General features: G+C 34.3%; 1 long non-coding RNA gene across 5 annotated transcripts; it reads right to left on the reverse strand.

Annotated features, from left to right (window-relative positions):
- Positions 1-4548: 4548 nt before the first annotated feature.
- Positions 4549-25638, reverse strand: LOC102585559 (uncharacterized). Of its 5 annotated transcripts, XR_368515.2 has the most exons (7): positions 14612-16319; positions 14151-14237; positions 13880-14060; positions 11223-11508; positions 11000-11090; positions 10239-10900; positions 4549-4948 (listed from the first exon to the last, which is right to left on the reverse strand). It is a non-coding gene; the product is annotated as an uncharacterized lncRNA (long non-coding RNA). The 5 variants fall into 5 exon arrangements; XR_001471625.1 differs by having other exon boundaries at positions 10731-10900; positions 14151-16319; XR_001471623.1 differs by having other exon boundaries at positions 14151-16319.
- Between the last annotated feature and the right edge of the window lie 1014 nt (positions 25639-26652).

A 26652-nucleotide genomic window follows, 5' to 3' on the forward strand; every position in this document is an offset into this window, starting at 1 on the left:
CTTCTTTTCTTTTTTTATTTTCTTTTGACATGTGTCATCTTTTCTTCTCCTAGATATATACAATTAAGGTAACTGTAAATTTTTGATTTTTAAAAAAAAAACTGCCTGTTGAATTTTTCATTATTTTTGTAGTGTTTTCAATTTCTAGTTTTTTTACCTTTAGATTTTAAATTAATTTTAATAATTCTTAAATTCTCTTTTTTTGTGGTGCTGACACGTAGGCATTTTTTCTTCTCCGATTATATATAGATAGATTCATTTTGCTTTATCATTAGTGAAACTGTTTCTTCTTCATTTTTGAAGATTGTAAATATATTTGAAAAAAATAGGTTACTAATTAACTTTTATCCATTACATCGTTGTAAAATTTCTAGACTCTTAGTATCAATGCTTATTTCCCAGACTCTTTGCATCAATGAATTTACTCTTTGCATGTTCTAAATGCTTCAACGCTTGTCTTAATGACAGAAGAAAGTTAATCTCTATTATCTTAAGATATATATCTACTGTAACAAATAAATGCTAATGATCTTTAAATTAATAATGCACCACAAAAAAGTCTACTTTTTTTTTATATAAATTAAAATCAATTTGTAATTTGTAACTATATTAAATTCGAAACTAAAATCTTAAAAATTAATTTTTTGTTAAAGAATTACTTAAATTTAATGTGATATAATCATTTTAAAAATTTAAATTTATAGAAAGATAAAAATTTAAGAATTATATATTTGAATAATCTGTTTAAAATTAATTTTAAAAAAAACTTTAATTTTTTTATGAAAGAATCCCAATCAAATGTAAAATGTTAATGCTTATTAACATTTGAATTGAGTAAGTCTTTGAATTATAATAAAATATTCATCTAATAAGTAGAACTTCTTTAAATTAATATTTTCGGAACCATAAAATATTATTATTGTAGAGAAGTATTATTTAATTAATGAATTAATATATATTTATTAATTTCAGAAAATTATTCTAATTGAACTCTAAAATTTTGGATTTCTGTTAATATAGTGGATTGAGTTTTAAAATTTTGAAATGATAATGTTTACTAATCAATATACTATATTGTATTTTCGGTAAGTCTATTGCATTTTGATGTTGAAAAATAGGCCTCTTGATATGACAGAAGAAGAAATATCTGAATTAGAATTTACTAAAATAATATAGACTTTAAATATTACATGTTTCTAAGTGATTACAATAAATTTCTAACTTTATCCTTAGATATTCATTAATTGATACATTAATTTGTTTAAAAATATGTAATTGGTACCCAATTAAAATTTGAAATAACATATACACTATATGTTAAAAGAGTATAATGTATTTGAATTTTTTACCTATTCCTAAAAGTAAATTTTCTCGGGATTAGAAGAGATTAGTGAAAAAAAGAAAAAAAATAAAGCAGAATTTTCTTTTTGAGTTTTTCCCATAAACGTTTAAGAATGTTTTTGCCATTTTTTAGAAAGTAAATGCAAATATTAATTAAAGCGGCAAGTTTCTAAAATATCTCATGAAAATAAATATTGTAATTTTTTTACGTTGTAATTTTTTTTTTCATTATATCATATTACTTTCTAATACGATGTCCATTATATTTTTTTCGGCATTTATACATTCTCAATGACAGAAGAAAGTTAATTTCTATTATCTTAAGATATATCTCTACTGTAACAAATAAATGCTAATGGTCTTTAAATTAATAATGCACCACAAAAAAGTCTACTTTTTTTTATACATAAATTAAAATCAATTTGTAATTTGTAACTATATTAAATTCGAAACTAAAATCTTAAAAATTAATTTTTTGTTAAAGAATTACTTAAATTTAATGTGATATAATCATTTTAAAAAATTTAAATTTATAGAAAGATAAAAATTTAAGAATTATATATTTGAATAATCTGTTTTAAAATTAATTTTTAGAAAAACTTTAATTTTTTTATGAAAGAATCCCAATCAACTGTAAAATGTTAATGCTTATAACATTTTAATTGAGTAAGTCTTTGAATTATAATTAAAATATTCATCTAATAAGTAGAACCTCTTTAAATTAATATTTTCGGAATCATAAAATATTATTATTGTATAGAAGTATTGTTTAATTAATAAATTAATATATATTTATTAATTTTAAAGAGTGTTTTAAAGATTCAATGAAGGTTAATTTTTTAATATTAAAATCATTTTATCTTGCTAATTTATGTATCATATTTATTGAATTAATATAAAAAATAAATTTATTATACATAAATGTATAGGTTGAATTTTTAATATTAGAACTGTGTGTTTTATCCGATTTAATCTAAAGCTCTGAGTACATTTGATGTTAATTAAATACTTATTAGTATTGTGAATTTCACCCGATTTTTAATAAAAATTTGACATGACAATTATTTTCTGAAGTTAGTATAATGATATATATAATTTGATCAGCCATCATCTAATAGAATTGAATTAATTTATTACACTATTATTAATCTTGATTACTATTATTTTATTTTAAGAATTTATATCAACAAAAATCACATGAATTCAATAACTCTAATGTGGAAGAAAGCTATCATGGACTATGTATCAATATAATTATTTTTGGAAAAAATATGAAAAGAATTCCTTGATTTAAGATAATTTGTTTATAACATTAAATTAGAGCTGTCAATATGGGTTAGCCCACCCCATCCGGGCTAACCCATACAGGCTTTGACATTTTACGGACCAGGCCAGGCTAGCCCATTTTTGGTGTGGGCCAAAAAACGGTCGGCCCAACCCACAAGTACGTGGGCTACAGGCTTGCCGGGCCAGTCCACTTTTTAAAAAGTTATACAATTTTTTTATAATTATTAAATTAAATTATAAATTATAATAAAAATATTATCATAAATATCGATAAAACAATATTACATGTTGTTAATGTTACTACTTGTTAATCAAATCCACAAATAAAATTATCTTTATAATATTTATTAAGTTTTTTTTCAAGTAAAAGTATAAATATCTAAATAGAAATATTAACCTAACTGTTTTGCAATGATCACAATAAAACACAAAAAATATGACAATATTTCAATCATAAAAAAGTAAAAAATAAACTCCTTAAAAAATCATGAAACTTATGGCGTATCTAACACTTCATGAAACATATGGCGCATCTTTATCAAGCATATCTGAATCAACTTGTGGGAAGGTTGTCTTAACATCTTCATTTTCATCTGCAATTTATATGCGGTTTCAATTAGTTAAATATTAAAAAATAACTAAATTGAGAATTATAATATTTAAATGTACACAAAAATATATTACCAGTTTGAGAAAAATCATGTAACCAGTTTCAAGTAGCAACAAGTGTTTGGACATTTTCATGGTGGATGCAACTTCTATACTTAGTGATTTCCTAAAAAACTTTAAATAGATTTTGAGTTTGGATCTCTTTAATTTAAATTTTAATATTATATGATATTTTTAATTAATTTTTATTGGCCCACGGGTCGGCCCTACCTATATTTCTCAAGCCCCACAAATTAGCAGGCTTATTCAGGCTGGACTAAAAAGCCCTTTTTAAAAATGGGCTCCAAATTTTTTAGCCCAACCCTAGTAAATCCCGGGTTAGGCCAGGCCGGCCCAACAGGCCTAGCCCATATTGACGGCTCTACATTAAATTAGGGATGATAATTATCTTTTCATGTTTGAATAAGATTAAAAATCTTCATTACAATGATTAAATTCAAACAATTTATAGTTACTTTGTAATATAGCTTCTATTTTATGAAGCTATACTCTATTATTAACTATGATTATATTGTATGTATTCCTTTTATTTATAAATAAAACTCATATATCATGTAGTTATTTTTGTTTTGCATTTTTATTATTCTTCTTTCTTTATTTCCTTATTATTTTTGGTGTGGTATAGGAAATTCATAAAAGCCTTTGAACATACTACAAGATTTTATTTAAATAAGTGCACGTCCTTCGCTCTCTATTTTCACAAGCATACAAGTGTTATACACACACACATATATATATGTATTTCTAATTAAATAAAGTATAAAATAATAATATTGTTTCACTATTTATATTTAATTAATTTCAATAATAACTATAGAAATTCTTAAATTAATTTTATGTGTTAAATTTTGTGTTCATATTTGTATTTAATATGAACATTTTTATTACCCACTCTATTTTAATTTATTTTTGTATTCTAATTTTGGCCAAATTCAAACCATTAAATATTTTTGAATCTTTTGATTTTAAATAAAATATATATAAAATGTATTAAATTATTTTAGTATTATGATATTAATCGTTTTTTGTGAAAACTTAAATTAATATCATAAATATTAAATGGTGTACATAAATATTAATAGAACTTGCTCAAATAAATAATTTAATGATTTATTACATTATTTTAAAAATATATTACAAAGAAAATAATAAACCTTATTAGTTATTTTAAATTTAAAACATTATTACATTTTATAATGTCCGCGCAACGTGCGGGTACGTATACTGGTATGAAATATAGAGAGCAACATCTACAAGGAAAGGCTCATAAACTTCTGTTGAATAGTGTTCCAAAAGAGAAGACGCAAGAAAAGATGATTTGTTGGAGGTACCAGAGATGAGGTTTACTTCGTTACAAAGATTATTGACATCCGACAACAGAAACTGCATTGTCTATACCCATACAATCATTACCCTGGTAAAACAGAGAAAGAAATTGGCATAATCTAAGCAGGAAGACCCCGGATACCTCGAGAAACCAACAAAAGTGAGAACTCACAGCAAATTCACAATTCAAAATAGATCTGCAAAACCGAGAGATGGATTTCGTGCGCCATAAGCTCACCCTTCAGGTCTCACTTCGAGCACAGGAGGCCAAGCTTTCTGACGGACGTTCTTTTCTGCAACTCACAAATCTGCTCATATTCCATACCTATATAGCAAAATCAGAAAACTTAATACAACTGCACCAACAAATCCAGACCTATCAAATTCTGTAAATACCCAAAAATTGTCAACCAGGTAACATAAGAATAGTTTCATTATGGCAGAAACATCATAATAAAACATCCTTAACCCCTCCACCCAAACTTCCAACAGCCACAATCAAAGACCAGAAACCTGCATCCGGGAGAAAATGAAAGCCATCGGATCAGATAAGACAACTGGCAGGAGAAAAGAACTCGAGTTGACACTCCTCCCCATTCCGACCAAGCAAGGAATTTAATAGAGGGCAATGGGATGAAACAAATGAGTACAACATTAAGTAGAGATATCAACTCTATACCACCAAAGGTAGTTACAGTTTTCTGAAACATGTAAGATCACCATCTAAAATGGATAAGATCCCAGCCTAGTCTATAAGAGGTTTTGAAAAGAATGTTATCGACAGTCGACGACAGAACATTCTCATTATCACATTATGCAAGACCTGGTTAAAATCTTGCACACGTTGACCCACCATAACCATCAGGTGGAGGCAGCCAACCAACAGCACTACAGGTGTTAAGGGGAGGGGGAGAAAGAAGATAGGCCGAGCCGAGACTTGATTACACATAATACCAAGAGAACTCCTAAGAACTTGAATGCTTGTAACCACCACTGACGTGCAAAATTCTCAGTTAAACTAACTACTAGAAGAGCACCACTCGAAGAGAGTGTGGTGAAGAAAGATCATATTGATTAAAGAAGAGAACAAAAAAAAAAGAACTGAACTGAAAATCGGATACTCATAGAAGCTTGAACCGAACGAAACCTCAATACAAATCAACAAAGAAAGGCTGCTCCACGAAAAGAGAAAATTTACTATGTTTAGACCACAACTGCAAGCACAAAATGAATGAACAATTAAGTGCAAATCTGCCAAAACCCAGAGTGCTTGGGAAATCACTAGAAATGACATAGACAATATTTAGAAACTCCCTAATCTTGAAGCCCTAAACGATACCAGATTGCAGGGGAAACACCTAAACGACTAGCTTACTGAACACTACACTTTTAAATTTCCAAATCTAATCCTCAAATAGTGTTCACTATGTGGAATATATATCTTTCCAATAGACAAAACTCAAAACCTGTTGTGATAAGAAAAAATAAAATGAAAGCAGAGAAGATAAGCAGCAAGAACACAAAAGGTAGATGATGAAAACATCCGGAACTGAGCGAGCACTTACCAGATGTCCACACCACAAGAGAGACCTCATCAATTGGATCATCGCAAAACAAAAGCATCTGGACTAAAAGCTGAAAATACACTTGTGGAGAGAGTTATTGTAGTTGAAAACTTCCACTTAACAGCACTTCTGACAACGAGATAAGGGGATCTCTATGACCATGGAAGAAAACTGAATCGAAGAGCTAGATACTAATACAAGGCCTGAACAAAGGAAACTTCAACGCTAAGATAAACAAGGCTGCTCCATTAAAGGAAGACTATCCTAATCTTGAAAGACCCAACGACAGCAAGAACTAAAAGAAGGGAGCAGTTAAAGTTCAAGCTGCGAAACCATGCCATATAGGGGAGATCACTAGAGATGCCATACGAGATTGCATAACTCCCTTTGCCAGTGCTTGGTGATATCGAAATTGCAGTGCCAAACAAGATTGCATAACTCTCTTGACAGTGCCTGGTGATATCCAAATTACAGTGCAAGCGCAAGCTCCAAAATTGCAAAGAAACAGGGTGCACAAGGAAAGGACACACACTGAAACCAAACTTCAGAATTTCCAAATATGATATCCAAGCAAAACAAAATAAAGTGCCATGATAAACATAAAAGCAGTAAGAACACTAAAGTAGAGGAGCTCTTAGGGCCATAAGAAGACCTAAATTTGAGTTTGGGTACTTCTCAGGTGTCCATAAAAATCAGGGATCTCGTCATTTGGGTCATCCAAGAAAATAAGCATCTAGACTAAAAACTTGATGGCTGCAAAGTACAAACACACTAGTGGAAAATTTTATCATTGTTGAGAATTTCCACACAACAGTAGTTTTGACAAAGAAAGAAGGGACCCGTTGATTAGGAAGAAAACCGAAGTTCATGCTCTGGAAGACCCAATGGTTACATGCACAAAGAGAACATAACAGGTAAGTGGAAACCCATACCACGCAAGATAAGATAGCAAAGCCCCCTTTTCCTGGTGATATCCAATATCCAAATTGTAGTGCCAGCACAAAAATGGTAAGAAACATGGTCCACAGGAATGCACACCGAAACAAAACAACAAAATATCCTAATCTCATCCTCTTACTACCACCATGTGGCCTACAAACATTCATCCAACCAACCTAAATCAAATGGTAGGCTAAATGAAATAAGAGAAGACAAGTAGCGAGAACACGAAAAGTAGAGGAGTGCATTACAGGGCCATCAAAAGATCCATGATTGAGTTCGATTACACTTATCATGTGTTGTCCATAACCATTGAGATCTCATCAGTTGGATAACCAAAGAATATAAGCATCTGGATTATTAAAAATCAAATATGGTAACAAAATACAGGCTAGTGAGGCAGTGTTGACAACAGAGAAGGGGACCATTCTGTTTAGGGAACAAAACTGAATTGAAGATCTCAATAATCATTAGAAGCATCAACCAAAAAACCTCAACACGAAATTGACAGACCATGCCGCTCCATGAAAGAAGAATCTATGGCTTTGTAAGACCCAGCGACTGCAAGCACAGAAAGAATGGAATAGTAAATGCAAAGCTGGCGAACTAGGTACCACCTTCATTCGAAACCTGATAATCTTCAGATTGTAGTGCAAACACCAACATGTCCAAGAAACAGGGGCAAAGGAATGCACACTAGACACCAACCTTCAAAAACATCTAAGTCCTATTCCTCTCAACTGCCACCATAAATGCATACAACAAACAAAATCAGGCTAGCGTAATACAAGAAAAGTGAAGCAGAGAAGATGAGCTGCGAGAACACAAAAAGAGATACGAGATTCTCAAAATATCCAAAATTGAGTACTTGTCAGGTGTCCATGAGACCATAACCATCAACCATCAGGAATCTCATCAATGGGTCATTGAAGAAAATAAGCATCTGGACTAAAAACTAAAAATGGCAGTAGAATACAACACACACTATTGGGAAAAAAGCTATTTTAGTTGAAAATGTCAGAACTCATAAAAGCCTGAACCAAGAAACCTTGACATAAATGGACAAAGAGAACCGCTCCATGAAAAGAATAATTAATTGCACTGTAAGACCCAATGGCTTCAAGCAAAAAAAAATGGGTACAAATCAAGTCCAAAGTTGACGAAACCCATACAATCTAAGAAATCACTAAAGATGCTATATAGACAAGAATTAAAACCCGTTTTTGGTTCAAGCCCTGACCAATATATCCAGATTGCAGTGCAAGACCCAAATAGACCAAGAGGGTATAGAGATACCATATTGGATATCAACCTTTGAAATCTCTAAATGTTAACCTCTATTACAATCACCATATAATCTACACATGCATCCAAACAAAAACTAAGAAGTTTTTGTAACCAAAAGAAGATGTCAACAAAGAACAAATATAGCTAGAAGACCAGAAGTAGAGGAGCACTTTATGACGCTGTCAAAAGAAAAGATTCGGAGTTGGCCGAGTACTTATCAAGTATCCATAGCCGTAAGAGACCTCATCGATTGAATCATTGAAGAAAATAGTGTCTGAATTAAAAACCTCATACGGGTAAAACATATTATCTTAGTGAGAAACTGCCATAGAACAATAGTTTTGATATAGAAAAGGGAAAACTGAATCGAAAATCTCGATACTCATAAATGACTCAAGCTAAAGAAACCTTAACACAAAAAAACAAACACAGCCACTCCATGAAAAGAATAATTCAATGCCCTGTAACCAATGGCTGCAAGAACAGAAAGAAGGGAATAGTAAAATGCAAATCTGGAAAACCCCAAACCACTTAAGTAACACTGGAGATGCCATAGACGAGACTGAAACCCCATTTTTTCAATGCCATAACAATGTCACCACATGGTCTACACATCCATACAACAACAACAAAACTAGTGTGATAACGAAAAATATAAGAAAGCAGAGAAGATAAGAAAGTATCTAGAAGAATAAAAGTAAAAAGGTAGTTTATGATACTATCAAAAGATCTAGAATTGGCTGAGTACTTATCAAGTGTCCATAGCCATAAGAGACCTCATCATTTGTGTCACAACCCGAGCCTACACCTGGACGTGGCCGGCTCTCGAAACCCCACTGTTCTGAGTGCTGGCACTCGGAACCCCACTGTTGGTCCCAAGCAAACCCTTGTCCTAGCTAACTACTGAGAGGAAGACTAAACATACATGCGGAAGCCGTATAAAATGAACATTTAAAATCACTTAAAGATATCCCATGCAAAAGTCTGAAACAATAACAATAATAATAATATAATAATAATGATGTTTAAAACTTCTGAATACTAAAGACTGAACTGACGCATTAACTTTGACTATTTATGAAGCCTCTACTAACTGAAGATAGGTGTCGGGACAAGACCGACGGCTACCTGGCTACCCACGGAATCTCTATGACCAGGGAAGAAAACTGAATTGAAGAGTTAGATACTAATACAAAGCCTGAACTAAGAAACTTCAACACTACAACAAACAAGTCTACTCTATGAAATGGAGTTCATGGAGACTTTACTGATCTTGAAAGATCCAACAACAGCAATCACAAAAAGAAGGTAACAGTTAAAGTGCAAGCTGTGAAACCAATACCACATAGGAGAGATCACTAGAGATGCCAAAAAAGATTGCACAACTCCCCTGCTATTGCCTAGTGATATCCAAATTGCAGTGCAAGCGCAATCGCCAAAATGGCAAAGAAACAGGGTGCACAAGGGAATGACAAAACCATACTTCGAAATTACCAAATTCGATCCCCCTCTAGTCACCATGTGGTCTACAAACATGCATCCAAACAAACATAATCAAGTGGCATGATACACATGAGAAAATAGAAGCAGAGAAAATAAGTACCAAGAACACCAAAGTAGAGAAGCCCTTGGGAAAATTGAGTTTGGGTACTTCTCAGGTGTCCATATCAAATCAGGGATCTCATCATTTAGATCATCCAAGAAAATAAGCATCTAGACTAAAAACTTTATGGTTGCAGTGTACAACACGCACTAGTGGAAAATATTATCATTGTTGAGAACTTCCACATAACAATAATTTTAACAAAGAGAAAAGGGACCCACTGATTAGGAAGACAACTGACTTGAAGTCCATGCTCTGGAAGACCCAATGGTTACATGCACAAAAAATAATGTAACAGGTGAGTGGAAAACCATACCACACGGGAGAGATCACTCGAGATGCCAAACAAGATAAGATTGCAAAGTGCCCTTTTCTTAAGGCATGGTGATATCCAATATCCAAATTGCAGTGCAAGCACCAAAATGGTCAACATGGTCCACAAGGATGCACACCGAAACCAAAATTATAAATTCATCCAACCAAACTAAATAAACTGGTAGGTTAAATGAAATCAGAGAAAGGTAAGTAGAGAGAACACGAAAACTAGAGAAGTGTGTTACAAGGCTATTAAAAGATCCATCAGAAGATCCAAGACTGAGCTTGATTACACTTATCATGTGTTGTCCATAACCATGGAGATCTCATCAGTTGGATCATCAAAGAACATAAGCATCTGGATTATTAAGAAACATATATGGCAACAAAATACACACCAGTGAAGTATTGTTGACAAGGAAGAACGGAACCATTCTGATTAGGGAATAAAACTGAATTGAAGATCTCAATAATCATTAGAAGCATCAACCAAAAAACCTCAACACAAAATTGACAGACCACGCCACTCCATGAAAAGACGAATCTATGGCTCTGTAAGACCCAGCAGCTGCAAGCACATGAAGAATGGAACTGTCTAAGTGCAAAGCTTGTGAAGCTCGTACCACCTAGGAATTCACTACGAATGCCAGACAAGATTAAGAATCACCTTCTTTCGAAGCCTGCTATCTCTAGATTGTAGTGCAAGCACCAACATGCCCAAGAAATAGGGTGCACAGGAATGCACACTGGACACCAACCTGCAAAATATTGCAAGTCGTATTCCTCTCAACTTATCACCATACAGCCATCCAACAAACAAAATCAAACTAGCATAATACAAGAAAAAGGAAGCATGAATGATGAGTAGTGAGAACACCAAAAGAGACTACCATTTTACGAGGCTTTCAAAAGATCCAAAATTGAGTACTTGTCAGATGTCCATGAGACAATAACCATCAACCATCATGAATCTCATCATTGGATCATTGAAGAAAACAAACATCTGGACTAAAAACTAAACATGCCAGTAGAACAACACATACTAATGGGAAAAAAACTATTTTACTCGAAAATGTTAGAACTTATAAAAGCTTGAACCATGGAAACCTCGACATAAATGGACAAAGAAAGCCGCTCCATGAAAAGAATGATTCATCACTCTGTAAGACCCAATGGCTGCAAGCATAAAAAAATAAGGGTCAATCAATTCCAAAGCTGAAAAACCCATACCATCTAACAAATCACTAGATATACCACATAGATGAGATTTAAAACCCCATTTTGTTGAAGCCCTGAGCACCAAAAAGAACAACCGGATAAAGAGATTCCATACTGGATATCAAACTTTGAAATCTCCAAATCTTAACCTCTATTGTTGTCACCAAACAAGAAAAACCAAGTTTGTGATAACCAAAAGAAGATGGAAGCATATAATATATATAGCTAGAAGACCAGAAATAGAGGAGCCTTTATGGTACTGTCAAAAGAAAAGATCTAGAATTGGCCGAGTACTTATCAAGTGTCCTTAGCCATAGAAGACCTTATCAATTGGATCATCGAAGAACATAATGTCTATAGGGATGGCAATGGGGCGGGGCGGTGCACAAGCCGGGGGGTTAAGCTTAACTTGCAAATTTTTTAATCTGCCCCGCCCTGCATAACTTCTTAAATTCTCAACCCGCCCCACATAATTTTTTTAACATTTTCTTTTTCTAGTTAAGTTTGATACTAAAAATGGAAAAGAGTCAAAATTGCCCCTGAACTATGCGAAATAGACCACTTATACCCTTCGTTACATTTTGGGATAAAAAATGCCCCTGTCGTTATCCTAAGAGACCACAAAATACCCTCAAGAGTTAACACCCCCAAATTTTTAGTGACATGGTAAGCCACGTGGGGAACTAATCCTTCCACCTAAGCGTTGCCAACTAGGATTCACTACAAAAGAACTAGACCTTTAGCGGCGACAACAGTCGCCACAAAATCCCAGAAAATCGTCACTAAAGGTTTTTAACAATAAATTCTGATTTGCGTGTTTTTTCTTCATTGTTTTTAAAAAACCAAAAATGATATCGATTAAGGAGGAGTGTGAAGACACTATATGTTTTATTTTTATATCATATGTAAATGTATAAGTTGTATGATGATGCATTATGTAGTAGGAGATTTGAAACAAGAAGTAATTTTGATGATTTTCATAATAATATTGGATGTTTTTAATGTTAATAGTCCAAGTTATTTATTTTAGAATATTAGGTTGCAATCGAAAATTAATTATCATATTATTTTGTTGAAAAAATAGGAATTACTAGCAAATGGTTATTGCAGCCTTAGTCGCCACTAAAAATCGCTCATAACCTTTAGTGGCAATATTTTGGGATTTTGTGGCGACTGTTGTCGCCGCTAATGGTCTGGTTCTTTTGTAGTGAATCCAAGTTGGCAACGTTTAGGTGGAAGGATTAGTCCCACGTGGCTTGCCATGTCACTAAAAATTTGGGGTGTTAACTCTTGAGGGTAATTGTGGTCTCTTAGGATAATGGCAGGGACATTTTTTATCCCAAAATGTAACGAAGGGTATAAATGATCTATTTCGCATAGTTCAGGGGCAATTTTGACCCTTTTCCGTACTAAAAATAAAACTCATAAAAATAAATTCATTTTTTCATTAAGTTGTATTAGTTTAATAGATAATTACTTAAACGTTTATTTTTTAGAGGTCAATTGGGAAACATGTAAGAAATTGTATTATTTTTTATTGAACCATTTTGATTTACTATATTGAATATTTTAGTAGCTTTAAAGAAAGTATCTTAATAAATAATGTTTTGTCACTCTTATAACATGTAAAAAGCTCAAATTAAGTTTGAACCCATATAAAATCACATTTACCCCTGCAACCCGTCTCACACCGCATTAGTTTTAAAAATTCCACTTCAACCCACCCTGCATCCCTCCCGCCCTGCCCCCCGTAGCCTTAAACCTGCCCCGCCCCATTGCCATCCTTAAATGTCTAGAGTAAAAACTTCACGGCAGCAGAACACAACACACAATGGTGAAAAATATTATCTTAGTTGAGAAACATCCATACAATAGTACTTTCTATAGTACAACGGGAGCCATAAGAGAAGAACACTGAATCGAAAATCTCGATACTCATAAAAGATTAAACTAAAGAAACCTCAACACAAACAGACAAACACGACCGCTCCATGAAAAGAATAATTCACTGCACTGTAACCAATGTGGTTGCAAGAACAGAAAAAATGGAACAGTTAAGTGCATATTTGACGAACCCCAAACCACCTAAGTGATCACTAGAAATGCCATAGACGAGACTAAAAGTACCCCTTTGTCAAAGCTCAGACAATATCCAGATTGTAGTGCAAGCACCAAAAAGACTAAAAGGTGGCACAGAATCACATGTTGATAAACCAAGCTTTGAAATTACAAAATCTGAACGTCCAAAACAGTGTCACCACATGGTCCATTCAACTAGAAAAAACTTGTGTGATGACAAAAAATATATGGAAGCAGAGAAGATAAGTACCTAGAAGAAAAAAAGTAAAAGAAGTACTTCACGCCACTATCAGATGATGTAGAATTGGTTGAGTTATCAAGTGTCCATAGTCATAGGAGACGTCATTAATTGGATCATCGAAGAACAAAGCCATCTGGACCTAAATCTTCTTGGCGGCAGAATACAACACACGCCAGTGAAGAATAATGTCCTGTTTAAGAAACTTCCACACATCAATAGTTTTGACAAAGACAAAGGAGCCATTAGGAAAGATAACTGAATCAAAAATCTTGATACTCACAAAAGACTTGACTAAGGAAACCTCAACACAAATGGACAAACATGACTGCATCGTCAAAAGAATAATCCACTGCCCTGTAATCAATGGCTACAAGAATAGAAAGAAGGGAACAATTGAGAGCAAATCTGACAAACTAACCACCTAATTAATCACTATAGATGCCATAGACGAGACTAAAACCCCCTTTCGTCAAAACCCAAACAACATCCAAATTGCAGTGCAAAGCACCAAAAGACCAAAAGGTGGCAGAGGATCACATGTTGGCTAACCAAGATTTGAAATTTCTAAATTTGAACGTCCATAACAGTGTCACCACGTGGTCTACACATCCATCCAACCAAAAATAGCTAATGTGATAACGAAAAAGAAATGGAAGTGGAGAAGATAAGTAGCTGCAAGAATAGAAGTGAAGAAGTATTTTACGCAACTATCAAAAGATCCAAAATTAGCAGAGTACTTACCAAGAATCGATAGACAAATGAGACCTCATCAATTGGATCATCGAAGAACATAAGCCATCTGGACTAAAAACCTCATGGCAGCAAAATATAACACATGCTAGTGAAAATTAATATCTTAGTTGAGAAAACCTTCCATACAAAACAAAGGAGCTATTAAGGAAGAAAACTAAATCCGTAATATCGATACTCATAAAAGACTTAACTAAAAAAAACCTCAACACAAACAATCAAACACGGCCCCTCCATGAAAACAAAAATTCACTTCCCTATAACCATTGGCTGCAAGAACAGAAAGAAGGGAACAGTTAAATGTAAATCCGACAAACCCCAAACCACTTAAGTAATCACTAGAGATGCCATATATGTGACTAAAAACTCCATTTTGTCAAAGCTCGGACAATATCTAGGTTGTCGTGCAAGCACCAAAAAGATCAAAAGGTGGCAGAGGATCACATGTTGGTTAACCACGCTTTGAAATATCCAAATTTTAACATCCATAACAGTATCACCACATGATCTACACATCCATCCAACCAAAAATAACTAGTGTAATAACGACAACGAAATGGAAGCAAAGAAGATAAGCAAGTAGCTACAAGAATAAAAGTGAAGAAGTATTTTATACCACTATCAAAAGATATAAAATTGGTGAAGTACTTATCAAGTATTCATAGCCATAGACAATTGGATCATCAAAGAACACTAGCGTCCAAACTAAAAACCTCATGGCAGCAGAATACAACACATACCGGTGAAAATTAATATCCTTGTTGAGAAACTTCCATGCAATAGTAGTTTTGACAAAGACAAAGGAGCCATTAGGGAAGAAGATTGAATCGAAAATTCCGATACTCATAAAAGACTGAACTAAAGAAACCTCAACAACAAACGGACAAAAATAGCCTCTTCATGAAAAGAATAATTCACTACCCTGTAATCAATGGTTGCAATAACAGAAAGAAGGGAGCAGTTAAGTCCAAATCTGACAAACCCCAAACCACCTAAGTAATCACTAGAGATGCCATAGACGAGACTGAAAACACCCTTTTGTCAAAACCGCACAATATGTTAACTGCAATGCAAGCACCAAAAAGAACAAAAACAGTGGCAGAGGATCACATGTTGTTAACCAAGTTTTGAAATTTTCAAATCTAAATGTCCATAAAAGTGTTACCACATGGTCTACACATCCAACCACAAAAAAAAACTATGTGATGACGAAAAAGAAATGGAAGCAGAGAAGAAACATAAGTAGCTACAAGAATAAAAGTGAAATAAGTATTTTACACCACTATAAAAAGATCTAGAACGAGTACTTATCAAGTGTTCATAGTCATAGGAGACCTCATCAATTGGATCATCGAAAAATGCAACTGTCTGGACTAAAAACTTCATGGCAGCAAAATATAACATATACCAGTGAAAATAAATATCTTTGTTGAGAAACTTCCCTACAACAATAGTTTTGGCAAAGTCAAAGGATTCATTAGGGAAGAAAACTGAATCGAAAATCAGAATACTCATAAAAGACTTGACTAAAGAAACCTCAACAACAAACAGACGAATAGGGCAGCCCCATCAAAGAATAATTCACTACCTTGTAACCGATGGCTGCAAGAATAGAAAAAAGGGAACAGTTAAGGTTAATTGCAAATCCAATGAACCCCAAACCACCAAAGTAATCACTAGCCAATCCATAGATGAGACTAAACCCCCCCCCTCCCCTCCCTTTTGTCAAAGTTCGGACATTATCCAGATTGCAGTGCAAGCACCAAAAAGACCAAAAGGTGGCAGAGGATCTCATGTTGGTCAACCACGCTTCGAATTTTCCAAATCTGAACATCCATAACAGAATCACCATTACACATCCACCCAACAAAAAAAAAAACTAGTGTGATAATGAAAAAAAATGGAACCTGAGAAGATAAGTAAGTAACTACAAGAATAGAAGTGAATAAGTGTTTTACGCCACTATCAAAAGGTCTAGAAATAGTTGAGTACTTTTCAAGAAACATAGACATAGGAGACCTCATCAATTGGATCATCGAAGAAAATAAGTGTCTAGACTTAAAACTTCATGGCAGTAGAATACAACACATTGCGGTGAAAATTAATATCCTATTTGAGAAACTTCCATACAACAGTAGTTTTGACAAACACAAAGGAGTCATTGGGGAATAAACTGAACCGAGAATCTCGATACTCATATAAGACTTAACTAAAGAAACGTCAACAACAAGCAGATAAACACAGCCTCTCCACGTAAAGAATAATTCACTGCCATATAACCAATGGATGAAAGAACTACAAAAAGGCAACAGTTAAGTGCAAATTTGACTAACCCAAAACCACAATGGTAATCACTATAGATGCCATAGACGAAGCTGAAAACCCTCTTTTGCCAAAGCCCGGACAGCATCAAATTGCAGTGCAAGCACCAAAAAGACCAAAAGGTGAGAGAGGATCACATGTTGGTTAACCAAACTTTGAAATTTCCAAATTTGAACGTCCATAACAGTGTTACCACATGGTCTACACATCTATACAACCAAAAAAGCTAGTCTGATAACGGAAAAAAATGGAAGCAGAGAAGATCAGAAGCTAAAAGAACAAAAGTAAAAAAAGTATTTTATGCAACTATCAAAAGATCAAGAAGGGGCCAAAATACTTATCAGGTGTCCATAGTCATAAAAGACCTCATCAATTGGATCATTGAAGAACATAAGCATGCGGACATAGAAATTCATGGAAGCATAATACAACACACATGTGAAAATAATGTCCTAATTGAGAAACTTCCATACAACAGTAGTTTTGACAAAAACAAAGGAGTCACTAGGGAAGAAACTGAATTGAAAATTATCCCTCATCAATTGGATCATCGAAGAACATAAGTGTGAGGGCTTAGAACCTCATGGCAGCAGAATACAACACACCGTCTGGTGAAAATAATTTCCTAATTGAGAAACTTATATAAACCAGTAAGTTTTGACAAAGACAAACAAGTCATTAGGGAAGAAAACTGAATTGAAAATTATCTCTACTCATAAAAGACTGAACTAACGAAACCTCATCACATATGGGCGAATAAGGTCATCCCATGAAAAGAAGAATTTGTTGCTTTGTAAGACCCAATGGCTACAAGCAAAGGAATGAAGGAAAGAGTTACGTGCAAAGCTGATGAAACCCACTACAAAACGCCACAGACAAGATTGCAAAACCCCTCTCTCGGAGCCTGATAATATTGAGATTGCAGTGCAAGGATAAAAATGGCAAAGAAACAAGATAGGAAAATCCCTCTATCAATGCCTGACAAAATTCAGATTGGTGAGAAAGAACAAATTTGCAAAGAAACAGGGTGCATAGGAGCAAACACTAACTATCAAAGCCTGATCACATCATCAATCTTTGAAAAAATTCCAACTCTAATCCAACAAACAAAATCAAGCTCGGGTGACAATGCAACAAGAAACAAGAAGCTGAGAAAATACCAAAAGTAAGGGAGTAACAAAGACCCACTTCAAAGGGCTTTCAAGAGATCCATGATTGATTTTTGAAAGCCCTTTGAAAGCATGTCTGCTTTTCGTGTGCATGTCTTTTCGTGTGCATGTCTGCTTTCTTGTTCTCAGATGCTACATAACGGCTCTTTAACGCATTCCCTAGCTGAATAACTTATCTTAGTCCGCCTTTTAGGTTCTTGCGCCTTATCCGCCTCATTGAGGCAATTACCAGTCAACGTTAGTTGGAATGTGATCTTTGCCTTTTTTTCCACATACTAAAGGCCCCTCTCTTTTTCCTTATCGCCTTAGCGCAGACAGGAAAATCGGCATTTCGAAAACAATTAATAGAAGAAAGTTCCCAGAATATTCAGGAAGGATGAAAGCCTTTATCTTTGGGGACCTGTGTAAACTTGAAGGGCTAGGGAACTCCTTTAGCTCAATAATGAAAGTTAGGGTCGATCGGAGGAGGCCTTACCTCTTAGATGACCCAAGCAAGTCATTAAGCTATTGGATGGATCCTCCTAACTGTAGTTACTTAAGGTCGAGTAGTAGACGGGTGAGGCCCACAGTTCTAATAGGTTTTCACTTGAGCTTTCCGCGGCAAAGCAAGTCTACAAGCCACTGCAGTGAGGTTATAGGTCTGATTTCTTTCTCGTATTGAGATCTTAGAATGCTATACGCAGCCCCCCTGCAAGGTTACTTTAGATAGCGGTATTTTCTGTATAAGATTGGCATCCCCATTCTAAGGTTACTTAGTAGCCTTTATTCCCATCCCGCGTAAGAACATAGGTTTTTTCCCTCAGTTTCTGCTCTCCTTGCTTTAACTAAAGAACTACTTTTCACTTTAAGTAGGACTCTAAGAGCTCTACCTTAGAATGAGTTAGATTTCCTGTGTTAACAAGAAGGAATGGCGGGACGCTAAAGAGATGGCTATGAGACTAGTGCAATCAGGTAATCGACCAAGTAATCCACATACATGATAAAAGAGCATTCCAGCCCTAGTGTACTTATCCACTGGCATTGAAGGAGAAGAATGACAAGGTCTGCTTCCACAGTAAGGATTGCCGCTTAGTCCAATCCAAGAGCAAACAAGGGACGCCTCATTAAGCAAGAACCCGAGCTAAGAGCGGGGCAGTTCAATTAAGGTATAGAGAAAGCTCCAAGCAGCTACCATTGATCAACCTTATTCAGGCACATCAATCAAAGATCTTGCTTACCGGATAACTTTCCTGGTGAAGGAGAGAAAGTTTGACAAGCTAAGAAAGTCTCGTTGAAAGCAGGAACTCAGACTGTGACGACTATTTTCACTAGTTTCAAAGGCTTGATTGACCCTTGGGATTGAATCTGGCTAGGGGGTGCCCTCGTAAAGACTAAAACCTCGTTACGCCGAAAATAGTAGAGGTGCGACAGCGCTTTGGTAGTGAGTGGAAACTTACTTTCTGTCTGGTTAGTAGGAATTTCTTGCCTGCTAAGGGATTAGTCCAAGTTAGACCGAGAAGTAAGAGTTTGTAATTGAAGTCGGGGGGGCTGAATAGAGAAATTCTCTTCCCACGTAGCGCTAAGAAGCAAGTTCCGACAGCCTATGATGAAATAGCACAAAACAAAAAAGGGCTACGCGAATAATAGTGTTAGTAGTTCGTGAGGCTAATTTTGAGCTAGATAGTGGATTGATGTTCACTGTAGCACTATCTGACCTTGAAGGTTAAGTTAGTGTACCATGAACTCCATCCCACATATTTTGGATGCTGTGGCATCAGTTATCTAGCTACATTCTATTACCGGTTGACACCATTTTGCAAAACTTTGATTCCGGTTACTGCTTGTTAAATTCCGTTAGGTTCTTTGTCAAATACTAACAGATTTTAATCCATATTCTTTGGGGGTCTAACTTTGGTTGTTCTTTCCTTCGAGCTAAGATAGACCCTATCAAAAACTAGTTCCAGAAGCATCTTCCATTCATCTCGACCTAGACTGATCTTTGTTCTGATGATGATAAACCATCATCAATTTGTATAGTATATATACCCCCAAGCCCTCTTTTTGTACCATTTTTTTCTTTCTAAAAGAGGGCCTGGAACTGGGCTCTCTTCACAGCCCCTAAAGGCGTTAGGAAGAGATTTAATACTCACTCATCAACCACAATGAATCTCATTAATTGGATCATCAAAGAACATAAGCATCTAGATAAAAACTAAAAAAGGTAGCAGAATACAACACAAACGAGCGCAAGAAAACCTATTTTAGTTGGGAACTTCCATACAACAACATTTTTTAATAAAGAGAGGAAGCACTTTGATTGGGGAAGAAAATTGAAATGAGAATCTCAGTACTCATAAAACCCTGCTCATTAAGACCCAACTGCAAGCACAAAAAGAAGGGAACAGTTAAGTGCAAAGCTGACAAAATCCATAATACCTAAGAAATCACTATAGATGCAAGAGACAAGATTGAAAACCACAGCTTTGGTCGAAGCAGAACAATATCCATCACCAAAAAGACCAAGAAACAAGGTGTACAGGAATTCAAAACGGATACACGCCATAGAAGTTTCCAAAACTAATAATCTTTAACTGTCACCACGTGGTCTACACATTTATCACCAATAAAAAAAATAAAGTTGGCATGATAACCAAGGGAAAACGACAAAGAAGATAAGTACCTAGATACAAAAAGCAAATGAGCACTTTACAGCACTAGCTACGATCCATAATTGACTTTTGACTCTGTCTGATGCCCATAACACGATAAAAGACATCAGGATCATTAAAGAACGTGAGCATCTGAACTAAGAACTAAAACTGGCAGCAGAACACACTTGTGAAAAGAATTATCATAGTTGAGAACTTCCATATCGTACCCATTTAGACAAAGCTTTGAAAGAATGAAAATCCAATATACCTATAGTAAACGACCCGGGAACTGATGCATCTTCCCCAACCACAAACACCGAAGCAAGACACTTATTCCTGTAGAACCACTTGCACCTAAATGCCCATCCATGTATTCTTGACAGCTAAAAATGACATACACTGATGACCAAAGCAAATAAGAAGGTAAAAGAATTTGATGCGAAGAGAGACATGATTAGCATTAGCATTAAAGATGGAAGTCAAGATATCAAATCCAAACTGATAGCTCCACTGTATGATTGTGACACATAGGTCTAGAATAAAAGATCCAAGTAGGCATGTCTGGGGAGCCAATTTCCAGTATTCTGATTCAACAAAAGGAAATTGATGTGCTTCATAGTAGTAAATAGGGTGATAGAACAATGCTCACCAACATATGAATTCTCACAACAAAGACCTCAGAATTTCCCAAAACATGGAAGCAAACATGAAATTGCATTTATAGTCACCAGCTTCCAATTTCTAATAACATTGGAAATCAATCAAAAGGATTGAAATTATAAACTACCACTATAATACACAATATATTGGAGTCCAAGCCCCAAAAAGACCAAAAAACAAAGTGTACAAGAATGCATACGAGATACAAGCCTCTGAACAAAACTAATCCACTATTAATATCACCATGTGGTCTACATATCCATTCACCAATACAAAATCAAGCTGGCATGATAACCAAGGAAAACGGCAGAGAAGATAAGTTGCTAGGACACAAAAAGCAGAGAAGCACTATCAAAGATTCCAAATTGACTTTTGACTTTATCTGGTGCCCATAACACCATAGAAGATATCGGATCATCAAAAAACATGACCATCTAAACTAAAAATGGCAGAGCAGACCACACTATACACACTTGTGAAAAGAATTATCATAGTTGAGAACTTTCATACCGTACTAGTTTTAATAAAGGTTTGAGAGACTGAAAAATCCAAGACCTATAGTCAAAGGCTTGGGAACTGCTGCATCTTTCCCAACCACAAACACCGAAGCAAGACACTTATTCATGTAGAACCACTTGCACCTAGATGCCCCATCCATGTATTCTTGACAGCTAAGAATGACATTTACTGATGACCAAACCAACTAAGGAGCTAAAAGCAGTTGATGTGAGGAGACACGTGATTAGCATCAAAATTAACATTCAAGATGGAAGTCAAGATATCAAATCCAAACTGATAGGTCAATTGTATGGTTGTGACACATAAGTCCACAATAGAAGATCCAAGTAGGCATGCCTGGAGAGCTAAATTTCCAGTCCTAACAAGCGAAAAGTCAGGAAGGTAGAACCCTTAATCCTTTCAAGAATGTAATTATCTTTAATATTAAGGGTCAATTTAAAACCTTTATATAGTAGATTAAAAGGAAGAATAGACTCATATGAAAGTTCCGTAGAAAAAATTATTGTAGTTGTTCGTTGAATACACTCTTGCTCACGAATCTGCTGTGTACACGTATTCTGAATCAATCAAAAGGATTGCAATTATAAACTCCCACTATAATACCCAAGAAAATGAGAACAAATAAATAAATAAACTACACATGAAGGAAAGCAAGGATACGAATATTTGGTAACTGACAGAAGGTAACAACAAGTGTAGAAGGAGAATCATGAAATACACTGGAAGGTACCTATAACCATTCCCCTATCATCATTACCCATACCTAATCAAACAAACAACAATAACGAATCGATAAATTGGCCAAGAAAAAAGATCAACAGCTCCCAAAACCCCCCCTAACATTCATCTTCTGACCTTAGCTTGTCTACAGAGATAATCAAAGATTCGAAAATCAGAAATGAGAAACCTACACCCCATATCAAAAGATTCGTAAACCAAGATTCGAAAGTAGATAACGTGAGATTTATATAATTCTGAGATAACCAAGAAATAAAAAATGGATCACCATAAGAACATAAGCATCTAAACTAAGAACATCATGGCAGTAGAATAAAACACACATTGGTGAAAATAATGTCCTAATTGAGAAACTACCATACAACAGAAGTTATGACAAAGACAAAGGAATCAATAGGGAAGAAAAATTGGAAATTATCTATACTCGTAAAAGACTGACTAACAAGACCTCAACACATTTGGGCAAATAAGGTACCTCCATGAAAAGAAGAATTCACTGCTTTGTAAGACCCAATGGCTGCAAGCAAAGGAATGAAGGGAAGAGTTACGTGCAAAGCTGACAAAATCTACTAGAAAATGCCACAGACAAATTTAAAAAACCCTCTCTAAGCCTGAAAATATTCAGGTTGCAATGCACACATAAAAATGGCAAAGAAACGAGATTGGAAAACCCCTCTATTGAAGCCTGATTATATTCAGATTGTAGTCCAAGCACAAAAATAGCAAGAAGCAGCGTGCACAGAAACGGCCACTGGGCATCAACCTTCAACTATCATCCATCCAACAAACAAAATCAAGCTTGGGTGATGCAAGAAAAAGGAAGCTGAGAAGTTAAGGCAGAGAGAACAACAAAAGAGAGGGTCTAACAGGGATCCACTTGTACGGGCTGTCAAAAGATCCAGGATTGAGTTTTGAGTATTTATCAGGTGTCGATAAGACCATATAACCATCAACCACCAGGATCTCATCAACTGGATCATCGAACAACATACACATCAATTTTTAGCTGGAAAGTTCCATACAACACACGTGAGTGCAAGAGAAACTATTTTAGCTGGCAAGTTCCATACAACAACAATTTTTGACAAAGAGGAGGGGCCACTCTGATTGGGGAAAAAAACTGAAATGAGTATTGAGTATCTCCAGTACTCATTAAACCTCAACACAAATGGCCAAACAAAGCCTCTTCCATGAAAAGAATAATTCACTGCTCGGTAAAACTCAACTGCAAGCACAAAAAGAAGGAACAACTATGTGCTGAAAAAACACATATACCTCAGAAATCACTAGAGATGCAAGAGAGCCTAACAATATCCATCACCATGTGGTGCACATGGATGCATACCGGATAAGCCTTAGAAGTTTCCAAATTAATCCTCTGTCACTGTCACCATGTGGTCTACAAATTCATTCATCAATAAACAAATATCAATCTGACATGATAACCAAGGGAAAACAGTGAGAAGATAAGTAGCAGAGGAGCACTTTACAACACTATCATCCGGTGTCCATAACACCATAAAAGACACCAGAATCATCAAAGAACACGAGCATTTGAATTAACAACTAAAACTAGCTGGCACCAGAACACACAATACACACTTGTGAAAAGAATTATCATAGTTGAGAACTTACATATCGTACCAATTTTGAACAAAGCTTTGAGATACTGAAAATCAAAAACCTTTAGTTGCATACCTGGGAACTGCTGGATCTTTCTTGACCACAAACACTGAAGCAAGACACTTGTTCCTGTAGAACCACTTGCACCTAGATGCACACCTAGAGCCAAATTTCCAACTCTACTTGTGTTCTGATTCAACAAAAGGAAACTGCTAGATTTCAGAGTAGTAAACAGGATGACACTAACACATGAATTCTAAACAACAAAAACCTCAGAATTAACATTGACATTAAGGTAACAGCAAATGTAGAAGGAGAATCAGTCTCCTACCATCATTACCCATACCTGATCAAACAAACAACAATAATTAGTCAATAAATTAGCAAAAAAAACCGCACTAATTGCAAACAAATCAATAAATTAGCCAAAAGAACATAACTAATTGCAAACTAAATCACACTAAAAAGTCGAGAACTCCCAAAACCCCTAACCTTCCTTGCCCACAGATTTGAAAATCAGAAACCTACACCCCATATTAAAAGATTCGAAAACCAAGATGCGAAATTAGATAATTTATATAATTCTGAGATGGCCAAGAAATCATAAATCAAACCGATAGCTCCCCTAAGGAAGGCATCATATACAATAATTACCCATATCTTGATTGACAATAATTACCCAGTATCTTGATCGACAATAATTACCCTATCTTGATCATACAATAATACCCATATCTTGATAGATAATAATTACATGTATCTTGACCATACAATAATACTCATATCTTGATTAACAATAATTACCCGTATCTTGACCATACAATAATTACACTGTATCTTGATCATACAATAATTACCTATATCTTGACCATACAATAATTACCCATGTGTTGATCAACAACAATTACCCACAACTTCATCAAACAATAGTTACCCAATATCATCATCAATGATAATTACCCAGTATCTTGATCGAATAATTATTACCCAGTGTTATGATCGACAATAATCAACAATCAAACACTCCCTATATCCTCAAGATACCAACGAAATCATTAAAAAACAGAGAACTAAAGCCAAAACGAACAGGGACGCATATCTTGATTAAACAATATAAATAATTACCCATCATCTTGATCATACCAATAGTTACCCATATCTTGATCAACAATAACTATCCATAGCAACAATCAAACACGGCTTATATCCTCAAGAATGAACACCAAATAATAGTAGAACTAAAGCTAAAACAAATCGTAACTGAGAAATTTGTTTCCTAGCAAGTCTATTTATGGCAACAATATTTCAAAGGGCGGTGGCATTGGGTGGGTGCTTTTCAGAATTAGTTTAGCCGCTATAGCCATTTATAAATTAGCAACTAAAATTTTTCGATTATATATTTCACTAGTTAACCAGTCATATTTATATATATTAATAATTGATATAAAAAAAAGAAAGAAATTGCAATACTAATAAATATATATATATATATATATATATATATAGCATTGGGTGGGTGCTTTTCAGAATTAATTTAGCCGTTATAGCCATTTATAAATTAGCAACTAAATTTTTTTCGATTATATATTTCACTAGTTAACCAGTCATATTTATATATATTAATTGATATAAAAAAAATAATAAATTGCAATACTAATATATATATAAATCAAACATAAAATAACAATAAAAGAAAAAAATAATAGAATTAAATTAGTTTAAGAAAAATAAGAAGAGAATTATAATTTTTCCTTCGAACAATACAAAGACATATTTCTTTATGCGCCAATTTTATATATGTTGCTATCTTATTTTTTGGGTAATTTAAATTATTTATGTTATTTCACTAACAATTTCCTTTATATAATACTATTTACGTTTATATATTTATTTAACTATATAAATTTAGAGTTCATGTAATTTTTCTTGCTTATAATTTAAAATTTTCAATTATTACTTTAAAATATGAGCATATCAATGTGTTTAATTGATAAAATTAATAGCTTCATAAAGAATTTACATTAAAATCAGAAATAATAGAGCTCAAATATCAATTTTGTATAAAAACTGAATAAATTATGTAATCCAAACATTACATAAAGATGAAGAAGTTAAAAGTGAATATCAATGATTTCATATATCAATATGGATGAGTTTTGATTTTCAATAAACAATATGAAAATTTTGGACAATAAATGATAATAATTGTGAGTTTTATTCTTATAAACTAATAAAATAAATAAGAAAATAGGGAAAAAAATATTTTTTTGGCTAGTGCAATATTTTTTTCTGTCAGCTTTAATCACGGGTTCATCATGAAACGTAATAAATATAAATGGATGTTAGAATTCTTTTTTTTTTGGAGAATTAC

The sequence above is a fragment of the Solanum tuberosum genome, unplaced genomic scaffold, assembly GCF_000226075.1.
Source record: "Solanum tuberosum cultivar DM 1-3 516 R44 unplaced genomic scaffold, SolTub_3.0 scf00405, whole genome shotgun sequence".
Classification (NCBI taxonomy): domain Eukaryota; kingdom Viridiplantae; phylum Streptophyta; class Magnoliopsida; order Solanales; family Solanaceae; genus Solanum; species Solanum tuberosum.